This window comes from Colobus angolensis, unplaced genomic scaffold (genome assembly GCF_000951035.1).
Source record: "Colobus angolensis palliatus isolate OR3802 unplaced genomic scaffold, Cang.pa_1.0 Scaffold113, whole genome shotgun sequence".
Classification (NCBI taxonomy): domain Eukaryota; kingdom Metazoa; phylum Chordata; class Mammalia; order Primates; family Cercopithecidae; genus Colobus; species Colobus angolensis.
Genome location: NW_012112364.1, coordinates 5,052,710 through 5,064,785, shown reverse-complemented (window position 1 = coordinate 5,064,785; position 12,076 = coordinate 5,052,710). Strand labels below are relative to the sequence as shown.

The 12,076-nt window shown below is 39.9% G+C and overlaps 1 pseudogene; it reads right to left on the bottom strand.

Moving 5' to 3' along the window:
* Nucleotides 1–1,464: 1,464 nt before the first annotated feature.
* The window catches only part of LOC105524075, a 95,258-nt pseudogene continuing 84,646 nt past the window's right edge, over nt 1,465–12,076 (bottom strand).

Here is a 12,076-nt window from a genome sequence, read left to right as displayed (position 1 = left end):
AGGAACCTGTCTCTGTGCTTCCTCCTCTGGAAGCACTATGGGTCAGCATATTTCATCATGCACCTCCTCCCACAAAAAAAGCAATAAACATCTTTGAAACATTAACTCATTCCTATAACTTTTTGAGTAGGAGGAAAGAAAAAGCATCACATGTTAAAAAGTCTTATTTTTTTGTCCCGAAGATCCCAAAGTTCACCTTCTGTTTTCAGCATTTGGGAATAAAGTAGAAATTCTGTAGGTCCTACAGCATTTGGCTAATCTCTACTTGTACCCGAAGGCAGAGTAAGAAGTATGAGAAGAACACAAATAATTGATATTCACAAGTTGGACCTCAGATCCCCTCTATAGAGGCCCCTCCCACGTGAGCCACTGCCAGGCAAAGCCATTTTACAGGTATAAAATGATTCTTAGTGGTGATGGCTTTGTGTCTGTGTTCATATCACCAGCAGTGCCTGGCTGTGGTTTGAAAGCACCCAGTCTGTAGAGCTTTGAGAACCCACTTCTGATGCCCAGAACCAGGTGTCCCCATAGGGGGCACCTCTGGATCCAACCTCAAGGGAAGCCATGGCTGAAAAGCAGGGAATCAGTCTTTGTGCTGGAGTGTCAGACGAGGAACACAGTGGCAAAAGGAGAATGGCACAGACTCAGACACTAGGCCAGCCACTGCCGTCACCCCAGGACAGAGTTGGGGGCATGGCACCTCTCCTGATGCTCTGTTCTTACCCTTCTCCCGTCTTTGGTACACGCAGGAGCAGCCCGTGCCTTCTTCCGCTGAGCTGTATGCTCTGAAGATCTGCCCTACGCTCAAGCTGTGCTGCCTAGACGAGCCCACAGAAACACGCCTTGTAGCCTCGACTTGTCTTCTCATCTCCTGGATGAACATAACCGGACTTCTGCACATGGGGTTGAGATGCTGGCTTCAGGTAAGCAGTGCCCTGTGCACGTCACTCCTTACGGGTTGATAACTGGCTCGATAGAAAAGCTCCTTGGTGGTTGTCACTCTTCCGTGACATAAAACAGCATGTGCCAACTTGTTCCCTGCATCAACCTTGCAGAGCTGGCTCCCTAGCAGCCCCCCTGGAACTCCTGTGACCCCCACAAGCAGTCTTTTTCAATCCTTTCTCACTGGAGAGAAGTCAAATTGGAAGTCTAAGGGAAGAGGCAAACGGGTTGTCTGAGTGGCTCTTTCATTTATTCTGGGTCTATTTACATAGCAATATGTCTGTCCCACAAGTCAAACCGTCTTCTTTTCAAGGGAACAAAACCAAACAAAGCAAAATAACACAAAACTTTAAAATCATCTAGAAGCCCAGTTGAGCATGAAATGGATGTTGGGAAGAACATCAATAATTGTAAGAAGTGTTGCAAATGATCCAGAACTGGCATGTGGATTAAGCTAAAACTATTAGTTTTCATTGTAAAACAGCCAACATTATTGTGTTCAAGCTTTTGTTTAAGCCATCCTTAACCAGGGTAAACTGCAGCTTGAGCTTGCTGGGAGTTGACACGGCAGGTTGCAAAGGGTGGACGGTTTCCCGACGTCCCGGTGCTATGCTCTTGAGCTTTGAGCAGGAATGTGTGTAGCCCACAATCCCACAGGAAGCAGGGGATCTGCAGAAACAGGAATTGAAAGGCAATTACCTGGCATCAGACTGGCACAATCTGTTCAAGGGACTTGTCCGCCGGCATGGGGTCAGTGGGAGAGGGAGCTGAGCTGGTAACAGATCCTTCCTTCAGCCTCAGCAGTTCCCAGAGACACTGACATGTTCTTGCCAGGACTTAGGGCCAGCAGAGCAGAGGGCTGCATTTTTCAATTTTTTTTTTTTCACCTATGCAGAAGATTTTTATATCCAGACAGGGAGGACCTACATTTTTATAAAGCAGTATGCTTTGGGGATATTTATAATCAGTAATTTCCCTCCCTGCCTCTCCCCTGGTATGCTACATTAGATGAACAGGTACTATATTAGCCACAGTCCAGGCATGAGGAAAGGGTAAAACATGCAAAAACAAGACTTACACAAAAGAGAAAATAAGAGTCTACATAGACAGCAATGTGAATAGATGTCTACTTTGGAACTCCAGCTATTTCTGTTTCTGTTTTGGAAATCCAACTAGTATTTTTTCAAGTGAGCATACATCACTCTTTGTGTAGCATTACTATGTTATTCTGGGTAAAAGACTTAACCGTACAAAAAAATACAACTCTAGGAGAGAGGGCAGGGAGGTATTAATGAATTAGACAATCACAGCGCCGTCAAGCTATGATGCCTTCAGTATCCTTCAGTGACTGAGGTTTGGATCTTCTAGCGCGTATTGCAGAAAGAATGCTTTTAGACATCTCTTAGCAAAGGGGAACGAGTGTACAAGTTTGAAATAAGTATTCATCAACTGGTGTGTACTTTTATTCAGTACATATGGTTTTATATAGTAGGGCAAATAGAAGACAAAGAAGCAATGACTTAAGGACTGATTTGAATAGATAGCATTTATGGAATAAATACACGTTATACCTGTTTTCTACAAAATATAACCTCATTAGCAAGGAATAGCAGAAATGTGGCAGTTAATCGTTACACGTGTACTGCACTCTTTTCCTCCATAATGACAATAAACAAACCTATGAATTTGAGAGCCTACCATGTGCCAGGCATAACCCACCCAACCATTACGTAGAGAGATAAGATTCCCATTTTTTAGATGAGCAGGTTGAAGCTTTCTATTAATTTTACCTAAACAAGTCCACCTGGAAAAATATCAGGTATGTTGTTAAATAAAAACTGTTTTGAAGAGTAGATATCGATGGTCTGTAGGCACATGCATTCAAAATGTGAACTTTTACTTGTTGGGATTTTTGCACTCTGGAGAGCAAAGAGATAGAAGAGACTTTTAAAAATCCTTTGAATTACATTTGCGTCTTATTTATTAAAATACCGTAAGAAAAAGAAGGAAGCTTAAAAGCAAATATAACAAGCTGAAGGGACGACACATCACCAACAGGTTATTATTATAAAAGATGGGCTGGGCGCGGTGGCTCACACCTGTAACCTCACCACTTTGCAAGGCTGAGGCAGGCGGATCACTTGAGGTCAGGAGGTCAGGAGTTCAAGACCAGCCTGGCCAACGTGGTGAAACCCCATCTCTACTAAAAATACAAAAATTAGCCAGTTGTGGTGGGATGCATCTGTAGTCCTAGCTACTCAGGAGGCTGAGGCAGGAGAATGGCTTGAGCCCAGGAAGCAGAGGTTGCAGTGAGCCGAGATTATGCCACTGCTCTCCAGCCTAGGCAACAGAGCAAGACTCTGTCTCAAAAAATAAAATAAAATAAATAAAATAAAATGAAATAAAAATGACTACTGATCAATAGAGAAAAATTAGAATTTTTCCACCTCTGAAGTCAAACCAGGTAGCACCATAGGCAAATGCTTCATAATTTCCTCTGCTGTTGATGATGTTTCTTTGTTATGTTTTCCTGCTTTCAAACTTTTATCACATTTCTGCCTGCAATCCCTAATAGTTTTGGAACAAAAAGAAAATTTTCACTTTTGACGTTTAAGTGAAAATGTTAGGTTGTAGACACTGACGAACTTCATTTCGAAAGGAGTGGCCAGTCCAATTCTGGTCATAAGCAAATAGAAATAACACCATGTCTGCATATCTCTCGGCCAGACAGGTTTTATGGCTCTAAAGTCTGTGATCCTTCTGAAGTATTCCCAGGAGGACAGCTTTTATCAGAGCATTGCATTAGTCACGGTTACTTTCAGAGGGAGCAAACTGCTTTCCAACACACAGAGTTTGGACAGAAAATAACCTCCTGCTTTCCCCCTTGATATTTTGTGAGATTGTTACTGGCACAAATATATTCCAAGTTACCAAAGCAAAGGGCGGAAATAGATGAGATGTTTACAAGGATTCCAAAATTTGGGGTGGAAATTCTTAGTGAAAATGCCTTTGAAGATAAGAGAAGATAGAAGCCAAAATCCTTGACAACTCAGGGTCAAACTGCTTTCAGAGATGCCACTGAAAGGTCACAAGACCACAGCCATGGCCATGGTGAGTGCAAAGCTGTCTAAACAGCACATTTGAACTTTCTGAGGGGATGAATTCACCTTTCCCTGCTCTCTCCACATTGATTTCAGGTTGCTGTATTTGCTAACTTCTTTTGGTTTTATCTTCAGTGTATGGATTCAGTCCCCCAAGGAGAATTTAATAAGAAAAAGAAGGAAACTTGCTCATAGGGCATTCTCTCCCCGTTTGGATTCAGGATGTCAGGAGCTACAGGGAGTAGATCCCAGTTGACTTCTGGCTCAGGAGTTTATTAACTGGATGGCCTTCGCCTCCCTAGCACTCCCTTTTCTCACAGTGAAATCAAGGGGCTTGAACTGGATCAGAATAGACAAATAACTTTCTTCAGTTTCGGAAATGCTTTATGAAACATCGCAAATGGGATTTAATTAAATGAAAGATCTTCTGTACAGAGGAGGAAACGATCAACAGAGTTGACAGACAATGTGCAGAATGGGAAAAAATATTTGCAAACTGTGCACAGGGGACTAATATCCAAAATTTACAAGGAACTCAAACAACAACAACAAATAACAATAAATAATCCCATGAAAAGTGGGCAAAGGAAATGAATAAACATTTTTCAAAAGAGGAAAAAATGGCCAAAAAGCATATGACAAAATGCTCATCATCACTAACCATGAGAGAAATGCGAATTAAAACCACAATGAGGCATCATCTTACTCCAGTCAAAATGGCTGTTATTGAAAAGACAAAAAATAACAGATGCTAGCGAGGACACGGGTAAAAGGGAACTCGTATACACTGTGAGAAGGAATGCAAATCAGTTCAGCTTCTATGAAAACAGCATGGAAATTTCTCACAGAACTAAAGATAGAACAATCATTTGATCCAGCAATCCCACTTTTGGGTATCAACCCAAAGGAAAAGAAATCACATCAAAAAACATACCTGCACTTGCATGTTTATCGCAGCACAATTCACAATAACAAAGATACGGAATCAACCTAAGTGTCCATCAATGAATGACTAGATAAGCAAAATTATACATATATAGATATATATGTATGTATGTGTTTACACACGCACACACAATAGGATACTATTCAGCCATGAAAAAGAATAAAACTTTGTCTTCTGCAGCAACATGGATGGAATCAGAGGCCATTATCTTAAGTGAAACAACTCAGAAGGACAAATAGTGAACACTCTCACTTGTAAGTGGGAGCTAAATGACGTGTACACGTGGACATAAGAGTGTGGAATGATGGACAGTAGACATTCAGAAGGGTGGGGAGATGGCAGAGAGTAAGGAATGAGAATTACTTAAGAAGCACAAAGTTTGTTCGTCCAGTGATGTGCCTGCTAAAATCTCTGGCTTCGTCACTGCACAGTATATGCATGTCACAAAATTGCATTTTGACTCCCTACATTTACACAAATAAAACATTTTTCAAAAGAAACTGCCATCATTTAGAATAAACAAATGTAAGGCATACACTAATATTAAAGCATTTTTTCTCTGAATCAGCCTGCAAGGACTTGGAGGAAAAGCCAGGCTCAGAGAATGGCAAAGTCGGAGCTCTTTCAATGCTCCCAGCAAATGCTTCTCTGTTCCACTGCCTTCCACTCAAGTGTGGTTCGGATTTAAAATCATCCCTTAGAGTTTTTCTGGCTTAACACCAGGGAAAAGTTTCCTCTCCGACAACGTGCCTTACGTATTAAAATATATTTTGTCACTATGTCACCTATTGTATTTCCAGCCTGATGTATCTGGTAGGATGTCTGAAGATGGTAATTACAGTGATAGTAGATATGGAAAATATATGATTTGTGAATTTTGATTTTAGACATAATAGAGAAATAAAGTCAGATATTCCAATAAACCATCAAGGTAGCCTTTGTTTATCCTAAACCCAGACTGAAGAGGGGATTGCTGGTGAGACTTTGAGTAGCCCATGGTTGCCAACTCGTTCACTGTCATAATTGGTGGAAATGTAAGCTGTTTGAGACTTACGATAAGCTCTCATGTTTATTTGGCCCTTTAAAGACCATACTATAAGGCTTCACGTTTCTTTCATTTGCCAGAGGGGGTTCACACACATTTTATGAATGAAAAGTAAGTGGAGGAAGGAAAGATTAATTGATTGGCCTACGTTCGCTCATTAAGTTCGTTAATGGTACTCAGGATGAAAATTTTAAGTCACCTGAAAGTAGGATTTTATCGTGCTTATCTCTACACCAGTGTTTTTCTCAATCATCTGGCTAGGGCCTATAATAAGAACATTTTACAAGTGACCTAATAAAGATTCACGCCCACGGAACTCAAAAAAGAATTTCATGGAACAAATTTTAGTCTTTTTTCTTTTTTTTCTCTTCTTCTCCTGCTTCTCCTTCTCCTCCTCCTGCTCCTCCTCCTCCTCCTTCTTCTTCTTCCTTTTGTTGTTTGTTTGTTTCTCTCTCACTCTCTTTTTCCTTTTTAGTGTGATTTCAGTTACTTTTTATTTAAAACCATAATATTTATTTGGACTCATTAATTGATTTCCCAACCCTCTAAGATGTCAGGTACTCAGATGGAAAAATACCCCTTTAAATTGTAGGCCCTCACAGGCCTTTTTGGCAGCAGTCTTGTTCTACTATGAAGTTTTAGAAAAATAAAGCAATAAGAATGATGTTGTCAATATAAGTTTGGCAGCAGAACTTTCTAAGGAAAAACTCTCTTTTCTCTGACAACAAATTCTTACTACTATTTTGGATGGGAGTCCCACTGCTTCTTCACCCCAGCCACCTTTCTTTTTTGAAACAATGATGATACTATCTCAACATTAATTTTTTTTTTAGCACTTCTATTTAGACATAATTAAACAGTTGCCAATTTTGTGTAAGGTCTCTAAATTTTGTTTGTTGCTGTTAAAAGTTTTGGTTGGTATTGAAATGGTGTTGTCTGTGGATATTTTTAGGTACTTGAAGTCTTGCTGCCTGAGAGCAACTAAACACAACGGTAGTATCTCCCTGTCGCTGCTAGCGTGGGACCCTCACACACCTCTAGTTCATAAACGTGTCTTGAAAAGCCTGACTTTGCCGAAAGAAAATACTGTTCTTTTTTTTCCTTCAACTTTTATTTTAAGTTCAGTGGTACAGGTGCAGGATATGTAGGTTTGTTACATGGGCAAACAGGTGCCATGGTGGTTGGCTGCACAGATCATCCCATCACCGAGGTATTAAGCCCAGCATCCATTAGCGATTCTTCCTGAGGCTCTCCCTCCTCCCACCCCCACCCTCTGACAGGACCCAGTGTGTGTTGTTCCGCACGTGTGCACATGTGTTCTCATCAAGAATGTACTGTTCTTTCGATCAATTAGAAATAATTATTTATTAATTCAGAAAAACGAATTTTCCTGAGAAATATTCCATATGGTGAAGCTTACACAGTTATGTTACTGTTGTTATAGACCCCTGTTTAAACCTGTTGAAAGTTCTAAATCAGGGCTATCCAAAAAATTAGACACTAGTCACATGTGGCTCATGAGCATTTGAGATGTGGTTAGTGTGACGCCGGGAATGAATTTTTCAATTTGATTTTATTACGGTTTATTTACATTTAAATTTGAAAACTGGTACTTGACGAGTTACTGGAAAATCTTTAAGTATATTTGGAACAACGTGAGTATGTGACTGTACTTTTTATAAAAGAAAAATACAGATCAAGTATTTACAATGAAAATGTGGCATTTGAATTGAGATGCACTGTAAGTATAGAATTCACTCTGATTTCAAAGACTTAGAAAAACAACGCAAAATCGGTGACTAATAATTACGTGTTGATTTCACAATGAAATGATATTTTGAATATGTTAAGTTATATAAGGCAGTGGTCCACAACCTTTTTGGCACCAGGGACCGGCTCCAGGGAAGACAATTTTTTTCCACAGACTGGGCGGAAGGGGTATGGTTTTGGGAGGAAACTGCTTCACCTCAGATCATCAGGTATTAGGTACATTCTCATAAAGAGTGTGCAACCTAGATCCCTTGCTTGTGCAGTTCGCAATTGGGTTCATGCTCCTATGAGAATCTAATGTGGCCGCTGAACTGACAGAAGGCAGAGCTCAGGCGGTCATGCTCACTCACCCGCCACCCACCTCCTGCTGTGCAGCCTGGTTTCTAACAGGCCACAGGCTGGTACTGGCCCACAACCCGGGGGCTGAGGACCCCCTGAAATAAGGTTTGTAATTAAAATAAACTTGACAGTTTCTTTTAACTTTCACTGTAGCTGCTAGACAACTGAAATTACATACGCTGCCCATATGATATATTCATTGGACAATGCTGATCTCAACCTTTCCCTCTTCCCAGTCTCCACACGTGCCCAAACATCAAAATGATGCCTACAAATTCAGGATGAGTAGACTCTCTGAAGCATAATCATAAGTTCCTGTCCAGTCATCTCAAGTAAAAAGCTGGCAATGTATTATTATCATCTCTATTGTACAGAAGTGGAAACTGGATCTCTGGAAAGTTTAGTGACTTGCTGTAGGTCAGCTAGTAAGTGCCAAAGCTGGAGTAAATCCAGGTTTAATTACTTCCATTAATTTCCTCTTTATTGGCACTTGCATATATAAATTCCCATTTTGCCTACATGTATTCATTATCAACTTTTCAAATTAGTTTTTATGAAAAACATATATACATACCAGACCCAATAACACTTAAAAATGTTGTGAAGACTTTGAAAACAATTATTCATATGTGGACCCCTACATTACCAAGGCCACAATTAAAACATTTCGATTATATAAAAGTTAATTGAGTATTTTATTTACCAAAGGATACTATATTCCCTATTTATATAATTTAATGTATTCCACATATAAAAAGACTATTACTAACAATGGTTACCATATAGTGGATGTTGACTGTGTGTTAGGAATGTTTGCTAATGCTTTAAATATATTATTTCATTTAATCCTCAAAACAATTAACCACTCAATAATAATTTCATATAATCAATAATAATTTCACCAGGTTGTTAGGAATTTGATATACATTCCATAAGACGAAAAACTTTATGACACTAAGTGAACTTACCCAGGTCACATTAAGGGAGGAAGAGCTGCCAAGCTTTAACCAAAGTCTCTCCAACTCCAAGTCTGATCCTCTTAATCCTGCCTGCATGCACTATGTGTTAATAAAAAATCTCTGGACATGCAGGTTCCGTCTCTGTACCTGTGTCAGTCATCTAGTCCTAAAACCAGTAGGAAAAAGTATATGTGGGAAATAAACAAAATGGGATGGTTTTAACTTATCTTGTGTGATAGAAAGCTTCTATAGAAGAAATAAGCAAACTTAATCAAAAGGAAATTGGCATGTCTATTGTTAGAAATACAAATGGGTGGTTGTGATCATTCAGAACATTTACCTAGTTAACAAATTTGTGTTTTAGTTTTAAGATGGTAAAGCAAAACGTTCTCTGTGTAGATTCTGATTCCTGATCTACATGATGGAATAGAATTATCAAATGAGAGAAAGATAAGATAAAGACATACAGAAGAAGATGATAGATTCGAAGGGAAAAAAATAACGCTTTTAAATAAATTTTATTTTATTTTATTTTTTTTTTGAGACGGAGTCTCGCTCTGTCGCCCGGGCTGGAGTGCAGTGGCCGGATCTCAGCTCACTGCAAGCTCCGCCTCCCGGGTTTACGCCATTCTCCTGCCTCAGCCTCCTGAGTAGCTGGGACTACAGGCGCCGCCACCTCGCCCCACTAGTTTTTTGTATTTTTAGTAGAGACGGGGTTTCACCGGGTTAGCCAGGATGGTCTCGATCTCCTGACCTCGTGATCCGCCCACCTCGGCCTCCCACAGTGCTGGGATTACAGGCTTGAGCCACCACGCCCGGTGCTTTTAAATAAATTATGGCAACTTTTAAAAAGTCAGAGTATCAAATATGTGACCCTAAATTAGTTCAGTTTCCTCTTCTGTAAAATTGGCATTTAATATATCAGTCTTAATGCGCACTGTACTCAATGTCAGCTTTTAGCTTAAACTTTAGTACCCACAGGGCTGTGCTCATGTGACTTTAGTGTTAGAGGGCATCACACAGTGGAGACATAGGTGATTAGCTACAGTTCTCTCTAACTCCACCCAAAATTGTGTTTAAAAAGTGTAACAGGGTCTGGTCAATCAGAAAAGACACAGAAAGCTAGAGGAGATATACAAAGAAGACTGACTGTAGAGGTGGGGAGGTGGCTGGAACTGAGAGCATCCTTTGTTCCTGGCAGATGCCTGCTTCAAATGGCAATCCAAATATGTCCAGGAAGTAGCCACATTATGTGACCTCTGTAAATAGACTTTCTGGGTACAAATCCCAGCTATTCACTTATTAGTTGTGTGTCCTTGAGTAAGTTATCTAGGCCTTGGTTTCCCCCCTTGTAAATTGGACTAATAATAAGTAAGTGGCATTGGACTGAGAACTAAGGTTGTGGGTGCCATCCAGATGTGCCATGGAGATAAAAATGGTGCAAGAAGAGGACACACACGTGTGAATCCTTCAGATGGAGAGGACTGAGGAGTATCACGGCACTGAAGGGCCCTTGGGGCTGCAGTACGGAGTGTGGCATAGAAATAACATAGCTGAAGCTGGAGAGGGAGGCGAAGCCTAGGTTGTGGTCAGGATTTTATCCCACACCCAAGAAAAAGCCAGGAAATGCACTCTGGGTTAAGACCCCTCTGTCTCTCACCAGAACAACCAGTAACCTCCAGCCCAGTTTCAAAGACTTTAAGCCTGTCTTCTACTAATTTTATAGGCTGCTGTGAGATTAATCTCAAAGTCATGGTCTTAATTAAAACATTGCCCTGCTTGGTTCAGCATTCAATCCAATGCCTTGGGTAGATATTTAAGGTTAAGTCAACTCCACCTGACATTTCCAGAATTATTTCTCAGTATTTTTTCTTTTAATACACCTTACCATGTTTAGAATTCACTATTTTGTAGGCAGAAATACCAAAAGCTGATTCTTGGAAAAGATCATTAAAATCATTAAGGATCTAGCCAGGCTAACTTAGAAAAAAATGGGAAAAAACACAAAATACTAATATCAGATATGAAAGATGAGCACTATTACAAATTCCATGGACATTAAAATATAATCAAGGAATCCTAGAAACAATTTTATGCCTACAAATTTGATAACCTACCTCAAATGGATCAATTCCTTATGAGACACAATCTGCCAAATCTCACAGAAGAATAAATATACAATCTACTGTAGAGACCCATCTATATTAAAGAAGTTGAATCAATAATAACTTTCCAAAACAGGAAGCAGAAGGTCCAGATAGATTCACTGGTGAATTCTCCTAAACAGCTAATGAGAAATTATACCAATTTAATATCTTCCAGAATACAGAAGAAGACAGCGTACTTTCTAAATCACTATGTAAAGCCATCATCACCCTAATACCAAAGCCAGATCAGGACTTTACAAGAAAATAAAACTACAGACGGGTATCTCTCATGAGCATAGTGCAAAAATCCTCAACAAAATACTAACAAATCAAATTGAACAAAATATAAAAATGATTACACACCATGACCAAGTGCGATTTATACCCAGATATGAAAAATGTATTCAATATTTGAAGACTGATTAATGCGATTCATTTTATCAACAAGCTAAAGAAGAAAAATCATATGATCACATCAATCAATGTAGTATTTGACAAACCAGCAGTCATACATGATAAAGTCTCTCAGCAGACTAAGAATAAAGGGGAACTTCCTCAACTGGATAAAGGACATTGCTATGATGTAAATGTCTGCCCTCTCCAAAACTCATGCTGAAATTTAATTGCCAATGTCATGGTACTGGAAGATGGGGCCTTTAAGAGGTGATTAGACCATGAGGGATCTGCCCTCCAGGCTGAGTTTAATGCCTTAAAAGGCTTTCAGGAATGGATTTCCTGCCTTCCCCTTCTGTTGTTCTGCCATGTGTATGACAGCATCCCTACCCTCTGGAGGATACAGCACTTAAGACCCTATCTTGGATGTGGAC